At 51.6% G+C, this 15,320-nt stretch overlaps 1 protein-coding gene across 1 annotated transcript in view; it reads left to right on the top strand.

The window, feature by feature from the left end:
- LOC309399377 (maestro heat-like repeat family member 5) overlaps positions 1-15,320 on the top strand; it is a gene marked incomplete at both ends in the record, with an annotated part of 248,495 nt that overhangs the window by 21,822 nt on the left and 211,353 nt on the right.

Raw genomic sequence — 15,320 nt, 5'->3', positions numbered from 1 at the left:
AGCTGCACTGGCTTCCTGTGGCCTACCGGGTGCGCTTCAAGGTGTTAGTTACCATCTTCAAAGCGCTCCATGGCATAGGGCCTAGTTACCTGCGGGATCGTGTCCTGCCCCATACATCCCTGCGACCCATTCGCTCACACAGAGAGGGTCTCCTCCGGGTGCCATCCTCTAGAGATTGTCAGAGGGCGGTGCCCAGGATTATACATGTATCTACAGCAGCAAGAATTGTATTTGCCCAAAATTAAAAATTAAATAAGCTACCAAGAGATGAAGATACTAAAGATTTTTTTAAAAGATACTAGATTATGCAGAGATGAACAGGTTGACACTGAAAATAAAGGATAAAGAGGAATCGGTGTACTTCAAGACATGGGGAAGATTTTATGATTGACTAGAGAAAGGAAGATAGAAAAGAAAGTAAGAAGAAAATACAGAACCCAGACGATGCACTATTAAATGAAAAGGGGGGGGGGAAGAGGGGGAAAACAGAAAAGAAAATGTTAAATATACAAGTATAAATTCAAGAGCAAGATATAAAGGGGAAAAAACATATTTAGGATAGATTAGCAAAGGTAAGTGTTGTGTACTGAGCCAGTCCACCAGTAGGTGGCGCTGCGTAGACCTTCCTTGCATTGGCCCATACATCCGGCGGGAGAATCCTGATTACCCCATTGGTTCCCCGACTGACGGCGTTTTGTATAAATTGCTGTCAGCCGAGGATTGTGTATCTTGGTTTTAGTCAGTTACTGTTGTTTTTTTAAATAAAGATTAACGTTCAGCAGTCTCCTTCGACTTCTTGACTGGGAACACAAAACTGGCGACGAAGGTGAGCGAACCTGAACCTCAAACCACAAGAACTATGGCTAATACAGCTTTCTTCACTTCATTCCGCATTGAGGCCGAATCCTGGGAGGTGTTCATAGAACGTTTTGAATGTTTTCTTCAAGCCCATGACCTGCTGAATCTCTCGCTTGAACATAAGAGGGGTATTTTCTTGAATTACTGTGGCCCAGAAATGTTTGCCACGGCAAGGGCACTATCTGCCCCCACCCCTGTTCATACCATGCCATGGGAGCTCCTCATGGCAAAACTTAAAACGCACTATGAGCCAGCGCCCTCACGTTTTGCCAGGCGCCAAGATTTCTGCCACTGTGTTCAATGAGATGGACAATCTATTAGTCAGTACGTAGCCGCGCTTAGAGCTGCCGCTATCACGTGTGAATTCGCCGACCTAGACGAAGCGCTCCTTGAGCAATTCATCTATGGGTTAAAGGATGTTAATCTCCACCGGCGCATTCTCTCCCGCTCGGACCTCACGTTGAAGAATGCTGTCGATGAGGCTCGTGCTTACAAAATGGCAGGTCAATCCAGCCCTGACCAGAGGCGTTTTCCTCCAGCTATTTCCTCAGCCACCAACCAGCTTGTCGCCTCTAACTCTTTTCAATCTGACTTAGGTTTGGCGATTGACTGCCTGCAATCTTTGAGCCATAAAGATACACGTAATTGCCTCAGCTGTGGTGGCCACCATTTGCGCTCAGCCTGCCGTTTCCGCACTGCTGTGTGCCAAAAGTGCGGTAAACAGGGCCATTTAGCAAATGTTTGCCGCTCTACCGTTCCTGATTCCCGTTGTCAGGCCTGTAATTATATTCTTTTTTGGATCTTTGGCCTGCCACACTTTCTTAGAATTTTCTATGCTGTTTCAATAGTGTAGTAGTTGGGAGGGGGGAATAGAAAGGAGTAGGATTGTAGAATGGATTGTTGACATTCTTTTGTAGAAGCCAAGGTCATCTTTTGTCTTCGCATCTCGACACCTGGCCGGAAGAAGATGGGTGTACATGCCAGCGTGGAAGATGATGATTGGAACATGTGATGGATTTGTGGGTGTGGGGAGAGATCATGAACTTTCAACTGGTTGAACTTAGAGAATGTACTTCCAGAGTTGAAATTTCCATAGCAGTACTAACATGCCTGCGGAATAAATTGCACCTTAAAGGATGTTTTGCCTTGGACAATGATTTATTTCTGCATGGTATTTAGAACCCTAACATTATTTCAACTCTCTACTTTAAAATTTTTTCACTAGCTCCCTCCCCCTATCAAGGGGGAAGGGCTGGTGATGAAAGATCTGGTGATGAGGTCTCGGCATTCTCAATGCTGACCGGGACAGCGTAAATATCAGCAAAGAATAAATGAGAAGCTTTTGGTGATAAGAAGCTGAGTGCGGAACTTCAAGGGCAATGGAATGCTGCCACCAGTTTAATTGCATCTGGAGGAATGCAGGAGGAGACGTGACAAGACGAAGGAAATCTCAGACGGACTTCTTCAGCAAAATTGTGAGTGCATGCTCCCCCTCCTTCCCCCCCAGCTTAGAAGCAAGATTGGAAAAAAAAAAACACCCTTAGAACGGAGGTTTGGGCTCCTTCCAGTCGGCAATAAATGAAATGGCTTGTCACCCTGCAGATAGCTGGGAGAAAGATTCCTTTTCAAAATGGGAATTTCAAAGGAGGCAGGAAGAAGGAATTTTTCCAGCATCTGTCACTTGCAAGCCACCACAAATGGGGCTGCAACCAGTAAATGAAGCAAATTGGGCAGTCAATTGGGCTTTCCTCCCAGGACTTGGATGGAAGAGATGCTACTTACAAACTCCTTTGCCATCAGCATGGGGAAATGCTCCAAGCCAGCAGAGGGCACCTACTTGGCCCATAACTCATCCAAGCCAGCAAAGGGCACCTACTTGGCCCATAACTCCTCCAAGCCAGCAGGAGGGTCCTTGGCACGTAAAACCCCCTAGCCAGCCATCATTGGTTGAGCTGCAACCTGTGAAGCAGGCAACCCCGGGATGGGTCTTAACCCCAGGTCATGGATGGGAGGGATGCCAGTGGGCACCTGCCCTCCCTCAGCAGATGGCACCATGGCAGAAAGCTGGGCAGTGGCCAACCGAGGGATTGACCTCCCCACCGGTTCCAGTCTCCCCTGCAAGGCCCCAAAAGGTTCTTACCAGACCTTCCTACAGAGAAGAAATCTCCATGGAAGAAGGTATTATCAAAGGGAGGCCTGCGGGATGGATGGCGGGAAATTGTGCGCCTGTAAGGCCCCAAGTGGTTCTTACCCCACCTTCCTACAGAGTAGCAATCACCAACATGGAAGAAGGGATTACCAAAGCCAGGCCTGCAAGATGGGAAGCGGGACAAGGTGCATCTGCAATGCCCCAAAAGGTTCTTACTCCACCTTCCTACAGAGAAGCAATCTCCACCATGGAAGAAGGGTTTACCAAGGGGGCAGCTGCAAGTTGGAGAGCAAGGCAGTGTGATGAAACGGTTCCTAAGTTTAGAGATGTAACTAGGTTCCATTCCTCGTGGGGGCCAATTAAATGCCACCATTGTTGTCAACTTGGCCACAGAGCGTCAGAGTGTTTGGCTCCAGCCCCAATGCCACAAACGTGCGCACCAACCACCACGGCGGTAAAGAGAGGGTCCCAGATGCCACCACAGAAGAGTCATCTGGGCCAACAACCTCTGGAAGAGGATCCCCAACTTAAGGTGAGGAAGTGTCCTACCAAGGGGGAGGCCTCGGAAGAGGAAAAGGGCAGACAATCTCCGGAGGAGGATCCCCAACTTAAGGTGACAAAGAGTCCAACTAAGGGGGAGGCCTCGGAGGGGGAAAAGCCTAAACGACCTCTGGAAGAGGATCCCCAACTTCAGGTGGCGAAGAGTCCTACCAAGGGGGAGGCCTCGGAGGAGGGAATTGCCGAAGAACAAACGTGTGTACCAATTGCCACGGTGGTTAAGAGAGGGCCCCAGATGCCTGCACAGAAAAGTCATCTGGGCCAACAACCTCTGGAAGAGGATCCCCAACTTAAAGTGACGAAGTGTCCTACCAAGAGGGAGGCCTTGGAAGAGGAAAAGGGCAAACAATCTCCGGAGGAGGATCCCCAACTGAAGGTGACAAAGAGTCCAACTAAGGGGGAGGCCTCGGAGGGGGAAATGCCCAACCAACCTCTGGAAGAGAACCCCCAACTTCAGGTGACGAAGAGTCCTACCAAGGGGGAGGCCTCGGAGGAGGAACAAGGCCAGCCGTGGATGATTGGATCAAGAGCCCAGAACCTACAGCACCTGCAGCAGAGAGCCCGAAACGGCCTTGGGAAGAGGTCGCAATGGACTTCATCATGGAACTCCCAGACAGCAGTGGGCATAAAGTAATTTGGACGGTTATTGATTTGGTTTCTAAGCAGGCACACTTCATTGCTTGCTCAGGATTGCCATCCGCAAACGAATTAGCGAAAATGTTTGTGAACCACATTTATCGCCTGCATGGAGTACCCAAGAGGATCATTTCAGACCGCGGAGTCCAGTTCACAACCAAGTTCTGGAGAGAGGTCCTGAGATCCATTGGGTTCACACAAGAACTGAGCTCAGAGGTTCATCCCAGCATGAACGGCGCAGCAGAGGGAGCCAATGCGGTGGTGGAACAATACATCCGGTGTTTTGTGGACTATCAGCGAGACAACTGGTCGGACTTTCTACCCTTTGCCGAAGTGGCGTACAACGATGCGGTCCACAGCAGCAGAGGATTAGCGGGTTTCCAGATTACCAGTGGCATGGGAGTTGTTGCCATGCCTGAGTTGCCTAGAGAACCTCCTTCTTTCATGTCTTTGAGTGAATGGATGGACATGCTAAAGAAAGGATGGGAGAATACGAAGAAGGCTCTAGCAGTTGCGGCAGAAGCCTACCAGAAGCAAGATGATCAACGTCGCTCACTCCTAAACCCCTACCGTGTGGGGGACAATGTTTTTGTATCTACCAAATACATAAGATTAGAAATGCTTAGCAAGGAATTGGGTCCAAAATTTCTAGGTCCATTCCCAATAGTGAAGATAGTTAACTCAGTTACAGTTCAACTCAGTCTACCCAGAAGTCTAGGGGAAATTGACCCAGAATTTCATTGTAGTTTGTTGAAACCAGTAATTGGGTCTAACAGAAGAGCATCCACCCAAGCTCAATCTCCTCCTTTAGTGATGGAAGGGGAAACACAATCTGAGGTGGAAAAAATTGTAGATTTCAGGCTGAATAGGGGTTGCTTACAGTACTTAGTGCATTGGAAGGGTTACCCTTGGTTTGAAGTTAATTGGGTAAACAGTGGGAACCTGAAAGTGGAGAAGTTAGTAAAGCAATTCAATGGGAAGTTTCCTGAGAAGTCAAGGGGTTCCCCTGGGTGGAGAAGAGGTGGTTAATTTTGTTATGTTAACTTTTATGGTATTCTCTTTGCAGGAAACGTTTTTCTTTTGAGGAGAGGCCGCCTGTCAGGCCTGTAATTATATTCTTTTTTGGATCTTTGGCCTGCCACACTTTCTTAGAATTTTCTATGCTGTTTCAATAGTGTAGTAGTTGGGAGGGGGGAATAGAAAGGAGTAGGATTGTAGAATGGATTGTTGACATTCTTTTGTAGAAGCCAAGGTCATCTTTTGTCTTCGCATCTCGACACCTGGCCGGAAGAAGATGGGTGTACATGCCAGCGTGGAAGATGATGATTGGAACATGTGATGGATTTGTGGGTGTGGGGAGAGATCATGAACTTTCAACTGGTTGAACTTAGAGAATGTACTTCCAGAGTTGAAATTTCCATAGCAGTACTAACATGCCTGCGGAATAAATTGCACCTTAAAGGATGTTTTGCCTTGGACAATGATTTATTTCTGCATGGTATTTAGAACCCTAACACCAGTCCTGCTACGGTGCCTCCTATCTACCGGCCAGCCCGGCCGCCTCTCCCTGCCAGGTGCCAAAATTTTCTCTCCCTAGGTGACATCGACAACTCTTGTCCGGAATGGGTCATCGATGCTTCCTCCTCCTCCCAGGGAGAACGTGGTAAGATCCATCTCTCGCTTCAGATCGAAGGCAGCCCGTGCTCCATGGAGCTGGACACCGGATCTGCCCGTTCTATCATGTCCTGGAGCACCTTCTCTTCTCTCCTGCCTAACTTCCGAACACGTGACCTAACTCCTGCCTGCTGCCATCTTCAAGACTACCAGGGCAACCCAATTCCGCTGCTGGGTTGCGCGGCGCCTACTGTTACCTACGGTTCTTTCAATGGGCGTCTGCCATTGCTAATTGTAAAAAAAAACCTAGCTTCTCTACTAGGGATGAACTGGTTCCGTGCTCTTGGTCTATTTGTTTCGGGGATCCACTCCACCCGGTGTTCTTCTTCCCTTGGGGATGACCTTTCTTCCCTTCTTTCTGAATTTTCTGATGTTTTCTCTCCTTCTCTGGGCTGCTATACGGGCTCTCCTATTTCCCTCAACCTTGATCCTACTGTTGCTCCTATCCGTCTCAAAGCCCGACGTCTGCCTTTTGCCTTAAGGGCAAAGGTAGACGCTGAAATTGATAAGCTTCTTGCCCAGGGGGTGCTTCAACCTGTGGACTTTTCTTTGTGGGAGACTCTTATAGTAGTCCCCTTGAAGTCCGACGGATCCGTAAGGATCTGCATGGATTTTAAGTCAACTGTCAATAAGGCCCTTCAAGCCCATCCCTATCCTGTTCCAGTTGTGCAACATGTCCTGCACACACTCGGCCAGGGCAAGATTTTTGCCAAATTGGACCTTGCGCAAGCGTATCAGCAGCTCCCTGTTCAAGACACCACGGCGCTTGCGCAAACAATCATGACCCACCGCGGCGCCTTTAAATGCAAAAGGCTCCAGTTTGGCATTAGTGTTGCTCCTGGCATATTTCAAAGTCTCATGGAGCGGCTGCTTCATGGGATCCCTGGCATCACTCCCTACTTCGACGATGTCCTGATCGCTGCCCAGGATCGATCAGGACTCGCCAAAGTCCTTCGTTCCGTCCTACAGTGTTTCCGTAAAGCTGGCCTCCGCCTTAAACCTTCCAAATGCCAGCTTGGCGTTCCCTCTGTTGAATTCTTAGGTTTCCTCATTGACCAGCATGGCGTCCATCCCTCCCCCTCCAAAATAGACGCCATTCTCTCCGCCCCCACTCCCTCTAACAAGGTTGAGTTGCAGGCCTTTCTTGGCCTCCTCAACTTCTATTCCTCTTTCATTCCTCATAAAGCTTCCCTCACAGAGCCTCTCCATAGGCTTTTAGACAGTTCCGCCGCCTGGACATGGACTAGCCGCGAAGCGCATGCGCTCGCGGCTGTCAAGGAATCCCTCACGTGCCCACCTGTCCTGGCACAATACGATCAGTCCCTTCCTCTGTTCCTTGCTTGGAATGCCTCCCCCTTCGGCGTCGGGGCTGTCCTGAGCCACGCTTACCCTGATGGCTCGGAAGCCCCTATTGCTTTTTACTCCCGCACTTTGACCAAGCCTGAGCAAAATTACAGCCAGCTGGACAAAGAGGCGCTGGCCGCCGTTGCGGGGGTAAAACGTTTTCACCACTATCTCTACGGTCGTCCCTTCTCCCTCTTTACGGATCACAAGCCTCTTTTGGGCATCCTCGCAGGGCATCGCCCTACTCCTCCCATCCTCTCCCCTCGCATGTCACGCTGGGCGGAATTCCTCTCTGCTTACAATTCTTCCCTCATCCATAAGCCCGGTCGCCACATGGGCCACGCGGACGCTCTTAGCCGCTGCCCGCTTCCCCTGCTTCTTTCCGACCCAGCTCCCATCGAGTCCATCCACCTCCTGGACGAACTTCACCTGCCCATTACTGCCTCCAATATAGCCCTGTCCTCTATTTCTGATTCTACTATTTCTACTGTCCTTAACTATGTTCGCAGGGGATGGCCTCCCACCTCTGTCGAACCCCGTTTTCTCCCCTTTTACCGGCGCCGCACGGAGCTCTCCGCGCTTCAGGGTTGCCTCCTATGGGGCCATCGCATGGTCATTCCTGACCATTTGCGCCAGTCTGTGCTTGCACGCCTCCATGAGGGGCACCCAGGCATAGTCCGGATGAAATCCCTGGGCAGAGGATATGTCTGGTGGCCCTCCATGGATGCAGACATCGAGGCTTAGGTGCAGCGCTGCACCCCATGCCAACAGGTCCGTCCCGCCCCTCCCCTGCTCGCGAGTGGGAGCATCCTAGGGCTCCGTGGAGCCGCCTCCATATAGATTTCATGGGCCCCCTCGCAGGCACTTCCTTCTTCCTTGTTATAGATGCCTGGTCTAAGTGGGTGGAACTTTTTCCTATGCCCTCTACCACCTCCGCGGCTACTATCCGCATCCTTAATTCACTGTTTAACACCCATGGGTTGCCGGACGTCATTGTCTCGGACAATGCCCCCCAGTTCACCTCCCAGGAATTCCAACAATTCCTTGCAGTTTTGGGCATTCGCCTTGCCCCAGTCGCTCCCTTTCACCCTGCGGGGAATGGCCTGGCTGAACGCGCTGTTCAAAAAAGAAGATCAGTAGGAACCTACACGCGATCATAGTCAGGGATGACTTACAAAGCCTTTTTGGACTGGACTGGTTTCAGGCTTTGGGAATGGTCATGGCTGAAGTCAACGCCATGGACGAGCAGCAGACCAGAGAAGGGCCAGCCGTCGCCGCCACTGGGAGCGCCGCCGAAACCATATTTAAGGAGTTTGAGGACATTTTTCCCTCCAGTCTGAGTGAGTACAAGGGGAACCAATTTCATTTAGCTTAGACCCAAACATAGCTCCAATTCAACTTAAGCCCAGGAGAGTACCTTTCGTTCTCTGTCCAAAAATTGACAGAGAAATCGATGAATTGGTAAGCCAGGGCATCCTCGAACCAATCGTTCACGCCTGTTGGGAAATGCCGATCGTGACCCCCCTTAAGCCTGATGGGTCTATCAGAACTATAAATGCATACTCAGCAAAGGATTGCAACAAAGCGCATACCCGGTACCAGTAGTACAGCATCTGTTACACTCCCTCGGTCCAGGAAAGATCTATGCAAAACTTGATTTGGTGCAGGCGTACCAGCAGCTGCCAGTAGATGACGCTACTGCAGAGGCCCAGACCATCGTGACGGACAGGGGGCGTTCAAATGTAACCGCCTGCAATTCGGAGTAAGTATCGCCCCTGGACTGTTCCAAAGTATCATGGAGCACCTTTTGCATGGGATACCCAGAGTCGTCCCTTATTTTGATGACATACTGGTATCAGCCGCAAATGAAGCGCAACTTTTAAAACGAGTATGCGCCATCCTAACCAGAATCAGAGACAATGGCCTCCGTTTCAAAAGAGAAAAATGTAAAATAAATGTACCAAAAGTGGAATTCCTGGGTTATATGATCGATGGTTTGGGAATTCACCCGACTAACCAAAAAATAAAAGATATTAAGGAAGCCCCCACACCGAAGAATCAGACTGAGCTGCAGGCGTTCCTTGGGCTCCTTAACTTCTATATCGTGTTTTTAAACCAGAAGATGACAGCTGCTGAATTTCTACACCAGCTGCTGGCAAAGAACGCAGAGTGGACATGGGGCAAAGCCGAGGCCAAAGCATTTGCCGCCATGAAAGCATTGTTATCCGCAGACTCTTTCCTCGTGGAATACAGCCAGACCCTGCCCTTGGTGCTGACCTGCGACGCCTCCCCCTTCGGTGTCAGTGCTGTCCTGAGCCATTGGATGCTGAATGGTAAGGAAGCCCCCATCGCGTTGTACTCAAGGACACTGTCCACGATGGAATGGAACTACAGCCAGTTGGAACGCGAAGCCCTGGTTGCAGGGGTGGGAGTCAAGCGGTTCCACAAATATCTGTACAGCAGGGACTTTGACCCAATTACTGATCAGAAGCTTCTACTGGGACTGTTGGTCAGAGAACGCCCCACTCCGGTGTCACTCTCCCCCCGAATGACCTGATGGACTATTTTCCTGGTGGCCTATTCCTATCAGCTCAGCCACCACCCAGGCACCACACTAGGACACGCTGACGCATTGAGCCGCTGCTACCTACCAGAACTGCTGGATTACCCCACCCCTGAGACTGTGGTGCTCCTGCTTGACTGCCTGGACTCTGGACCCGTCTCCTCCTGTGACGTCGCATGCCACTCCACAAAGGACCCCATCATCAAACAGATTCTGAACTGGGTGTGGAGGGGGTGGCCCAAAGGGCCGGTTGGGCCGGAATATAAAATGTATGTTTTGAAGACTGACGAATTGTCGGCAATCAAGGGTGGTCTGCTATGGGGGGACCAGGTGGTCATTCCTAAACATCTACAAATAGCCGTTTTGGAGGCGCTTCACATGGGGCACCCGAGGATAGTCAAGATGAAGGCACTGGCAAGGAGTTATGTGTGGTGGCCCAACATTGACAGAGACATACAGGAATGGGTGGCCACATGCACACCCCGCCAGGAATCCAGACCAGCTCCCCCAGAGGTGCCCGCAAAAGAGTGGGAGCGGCCACAAGCACCGTGGCTTAGAATACATATAGACTTTGCCAGAACAGTCCACAGCCAAACCTTCCTCATAATTGTGGACGCATTCTCCAAGTCGCTAGAGGTAGTACTGATGATATCCACTACCACAGTCGCAGTCATCAAGGCGCTATGGAAGCTGTTCGCAACTCACAGATTCCCCGACGTGCTAGTGTCAGACAATGGCCCACAATTCATGGCCAGGGGTTTTGAGGAGTTCTTTGCGGCACAAGGAATCCGACATGCATTGCGACATGGTCGCATTGTTTCATCCGGCTTCCAATGGCCAGGTGGAGCATATGGTGAGATCTGCAAAGGAAGCCCTCAACAGGATGGGCCCGGGTGACTGGCAAACACAAATAGACCACTACCTGCTAATACAACACATCTCACCCAGAGCCACAACTGGAAGAAGCCCAAACGCTCATGGGCCGCCGTCTCAGGTCCCACCTGGACGGGCTACACCCCAACTATTCCACAGAAACACCCCCAGATTCCATGAGCAAAGTCAGATCATTCAGCATAGGCATCCCGGTATACACGCACAATTACACGGGGGGGGGGGGTGTTCTGTGGATACCTGCGACCATCGTTGGCATCACCGGCCCGAGATCCTACTCGGTAAGACTCGAGGACGGACGACATTGGAGGAGGCACATCGACCAACTCCGGGGCCAAATAACCAACTCCCCACTCTGACAACCAACAATGATTCCTCCACAACTCGAGCAGCACCACCTCCCGACTGTTCCGGATGCATCACGGGACTTATCTGATGGCGATGTGGGCTGGGCAGAACCACCACCAGAAGTTCCAGCCGGGGCCTGTGAAAGTTTCCAGGAGGTTCCACCAGGCAGGTCCGAAGAAGCATCATGTCCGTCCAACCTGCATGAGGGCAACCAGCAAACTGAACTGTGCAGGTCCAGCCGGGCAACGCAAAGGCCTGCCTACTTACGGGACTATGTTACCAGTTTGAATGTTCCATCCTAGAGGGGAGGGGTGTTAGATCCTCCCCCCCCGCTATTGCGGCTAAACAATAGAAGTCTCCACTCAGATCCTCTGTTGCCGGTGGGAACAGAGGAGCACCTGATTGGCTGAGAGGCTGGACAGCTTCCATTTATAAAGGGGAGCTGGCCGACCATCTCCTCAGTGGATGTTTGCACGTACTTCAATAAAGAGCTGTTATCGCTAGCGTTTTGTGTCTTCCTTTACCCGATCTAACAATAGGGTCTCCTACTTTAGCAGGGGCTGGACTAGAAGACCTCCAAGGTCCCTTCCAGCTCTATTCTAGATTTCTTTTTGTATTCTATTTCGCCTATAAAAGTCACATGAATATATCATAATTTACAATGTGTATTTTTGAATGACTCCCTTAATTCATTCAAAGGTCATAAAATCGATCATGGACCCAGGGTGACTTGGTTTATGACCGACGCAACTTACAACCGATAATGCTGGGCTCATTCACGGCTGAACCTTGAGAGGCCTCCCTGTAACAGATATGAGGAGGGGACCAGGGCTTAGCCCCCTTCCTGGCTTAACAAACTAAGTTGACAAACGTTGCATGGTTTCCAAAGGCGATCACGACCCATGGGAAGAGACTATGTGGGATCCAGATATTTTCCTGAAGGCTTTGATTCAATGGTCCATCTATGTGGATAATAAGGAGAATTTTTTTGGAGGACGTTAGATCTGCCCCCAGGGGAGTGTTCAGCTCTTGGCATCTGCCCTACTCTACATTCTTCAATTTCTGCCGGAATTCAACCAAGTGTGGAGATGTCCCAGACATCGTGGATGACTGATGGTGGCCACCACCCTTCTCCATTGGCACCTGTGGCTCTGGGACCTTCTCATGGCTTCCTCTCTCTCTAATTAAATTGTCCTGGCTTTTTCTGTTTCCAAAATCTCCCTGCTAGGTCCTGTTTTCACAACGTCCCTTCGTGGTCCTTCACGATATAAGAATTATCTTCATGCTTCCTCCCTTTCCCCAAAGGGGCAGGCGCGAGGACAGTCGAAGAACGTGTAGTCGGTTGGGAGACCGTGGTCGTTGGACACGCCCGGTCATTTGTACCAACCCCCGCATTCTAGGTGGTCAGGTTCTACAGAGCCAGGGTCTCAGGTGATGTTGTGTAACGCGAGGTCCGTGGTTAACAAGGCCCCCCTCATCAACGATCTGATCTCAGAGGAGGAGCCGGACCTCACGGGAATAACGGAAACCTGGTTGGGCCATGAGGGAGGTTTGCCCCTCGTGGAAATGTGCCCACCAGGCTACCGTGTATTCCACCAACCACAGGCCCAGGGCAGGGGTGGTGGGCTAGCGGTAATTATACGGGAGAATCTGGAACCGAGAGAATTCACTGTGCCGCAGATATCCGGGTGTGAGTCTCTGGGCGTGAGATGGGGCCCAGGGAGACAGCTGGGCCTACTGATTGTATACTTGGCTCCTCGCTATACATCAGCGGCCCTGCCCGAACTCCTCGAGCGGATCACTGAGATGGCGGTTGAGACCCCAAAACTCTTAGTTATGGGGGATTTCAACCTGCCGTCGATGGGAGAAGCATCCAAGGCAGTTCGGGAGTTCATGGCTTCCATGGCAGCCATGGATCTGACTCAAGTAATTCAGGGCCCCACGCACGAGGGAGGCCACACACTGGATCTTGTGTTTGTCTCCGACCAGTGGATGAGTGATCTAGGAGTACGGGATCTAGCTATCACGCCCCTGTCATGGTCAGATCACTCACTTCTCCGGCTCGATTTCCCTGGCGCTACCCCCCGCCGCAGGGAGGCGGAACCAGATTGTCCTAGATGGTTCCGCCCCAGGCGTCTGATGGAACCGGATAGGTTCCAGACGGCGCTTGGGCCACTTCCTGTGGACCTGACCCGCTCCCAGATGGAGGACTTGGTGGCTACATGGAATAGAGCGGCTGCCGGGGCCTTAGACCGGGTTGCGCCTTTGCGGCCTCTCCGGTGGCAACGAACCGCCCTGGCTCCCTGGTTTAACGAGGAGCTAAGGGCGATGAAACGCCACAAGAGACGCCTAGAGAGCAGATGGAGATCCTCTCGCTCCGAATTTGACTGAACACAGGTAAGAACCTACTTAAGGACTTACCTTGTGGCATTAAGAGTGGCCAAACGTCGATATTGTGCCACTCTTATTGCGTCTGGAGAGAACCGCCCTGCCGCCCTGTTTCGAGTGAACCGCTCCCTCTTGTCACAGGGGCAGCGGGAGCCCCCTTTGCAGGGCAGGGCAGAGGAATTTGGGGAATACCTGCAGGATAAAATCGCTCAAATCCGGAGGGAATGGGCCCCCTTCAGTGTTCCAGGGGGGACGTCCGAGGCGAGTCTTGAGAGACCATGCTGGGAGGAGTTTGACTCTGTTGCCACCGAGGATTTGGACAGGTTGCGTGGGCAACTGCGAGCCACCATGTGTTTATTGGACCTGTGTCCCTCCTGGCTTGTACTGGCATCCTGGGAGGTTACACGAGACTTGTGAACGCTTCATTGAGTGAGGGTTTCCTGTCAGCCGCCTTGAAAGAGGCGGTTGTGAGGCCCTTGCTCAAGAAGCCTTCTCTGGACCCAATGGAGCTAGCAAATTATCGTCCTGTCTCCAACCTTCCTTTTTTAACGAAGGTTGTAGAGAGCGTGGTGGCTCAGAAGTTCCCACGTCACCTGGAGGAATCTGATTATCTAGACCCACGCCAGTCCAGCTTCCGGCCCGGGCACAGCACAGAGACGGCCTTGGTCGCGTTGGTGGATGATTTCTGGAGGGCAAAGGATGGGGGTTTGTTAGGGTGTAACCAACAAGTTGGGTAGACAATATATTGCACAAGGCATGTTATGTATCTTTAAGAGAGGAGGTTCTGCTCCTACCTCTCTGACCGGACGCAATGTGTGTTGGCAGGGGAGCAGAGGTCGACCCTGAGGCCACTCACTTGTGGGGTGCCACAGGGGTCGGTCCTCTCGCCTCTCCTGTTCAACACATATATGAAGCCGCTGGGCGAGATCATCCGTGGTTTTGGGGTGGGATACCACCTGTACGCTGATGATACACAGCTGTACATTTCCACCCCAAACCACCCCAATGAGGCCGTCGAAGTGATGCCCTGGTGTTTGGAAGCCGTACGGGTCTGCATGGGAGACAACCGACTCAGACTCAACCCCTCCAAGACGGAGTGGCTGTGGCTACCGGCCCCCCGGTTCAACCAGTGTATTCCATCGCTGGCCATCGGGGGCGAGCAACTGGCCCCCGTGGAGCGGGCGCGCAATTTGGGCATCCTCCTAGACACCCGGCTGTCTATGGAAGACCATGTGGCAGCCGTGGCAAGGGGGGCGTTCCACCAGGTTCGCCTGGTGCGCCAATTGCGCCCCCTATTGGACCGGGATGCCCTCCGCACAGTCACTCACGCGCTGGTGACGTCCCGCCTGGACTACTGTAATGCTCTCTACATGGGGCTCCCCTTGAGATGCACCCGGAGACTGCAACTGGTCCAGAATGCGGCCGCGTGGGCAATTATGGGGAGAACGAGGTTCTCCCATATAACACCTCTCCTGCGCGAGCTGCACTGGCTCCCTGTGATCTACCGGGTGCACTTCAAGGTGTTAGTTACCATCTTTAAAGCGCTCCATGGCACAGGACCTAGCTATTTGCGGGATCGCATTCTGCCCCATACATCCCTGCGACCAATTCGCTCTCACAGAGAGGGACTCCTCCGGGTGCCATCCACCAGACAGTGTCAGAGGGCGGCGCCCAGGAGTAGGACCTTCTCTGTGATGGGTCCAGCCCTCTGGAATGACCTCCCCCCAGACATCAGGATAACGACTGATCTCCGCTCCTTCCGCACGAAACTCAAGACCCACCTGTTCCAACTAGCCGGCCTGGCTTAGACTAGAACTTTCTAACCTCCCTGGCAATTTTAATTACGGTAAATGTAAATTTTGGGGTTTTAAATTATTTAAACTGTTTTCATTTATTGTTATTTATTTTAAC

Source organism: Natrix helvetica (genome assembly GCF_964273705.1).
Source record: "Natrix helvetica genome assembly, chromosome: 15".
Classification (NCBI taxonomy): Eukaryota; Metazoa; Chordata; class Lepidosauria; order Squamata; family Natricidae; genus Natrix; species Natrix helvetica.
This window is presented reverse-complemented; position numbering and strand designations above follow the sequence as displayed.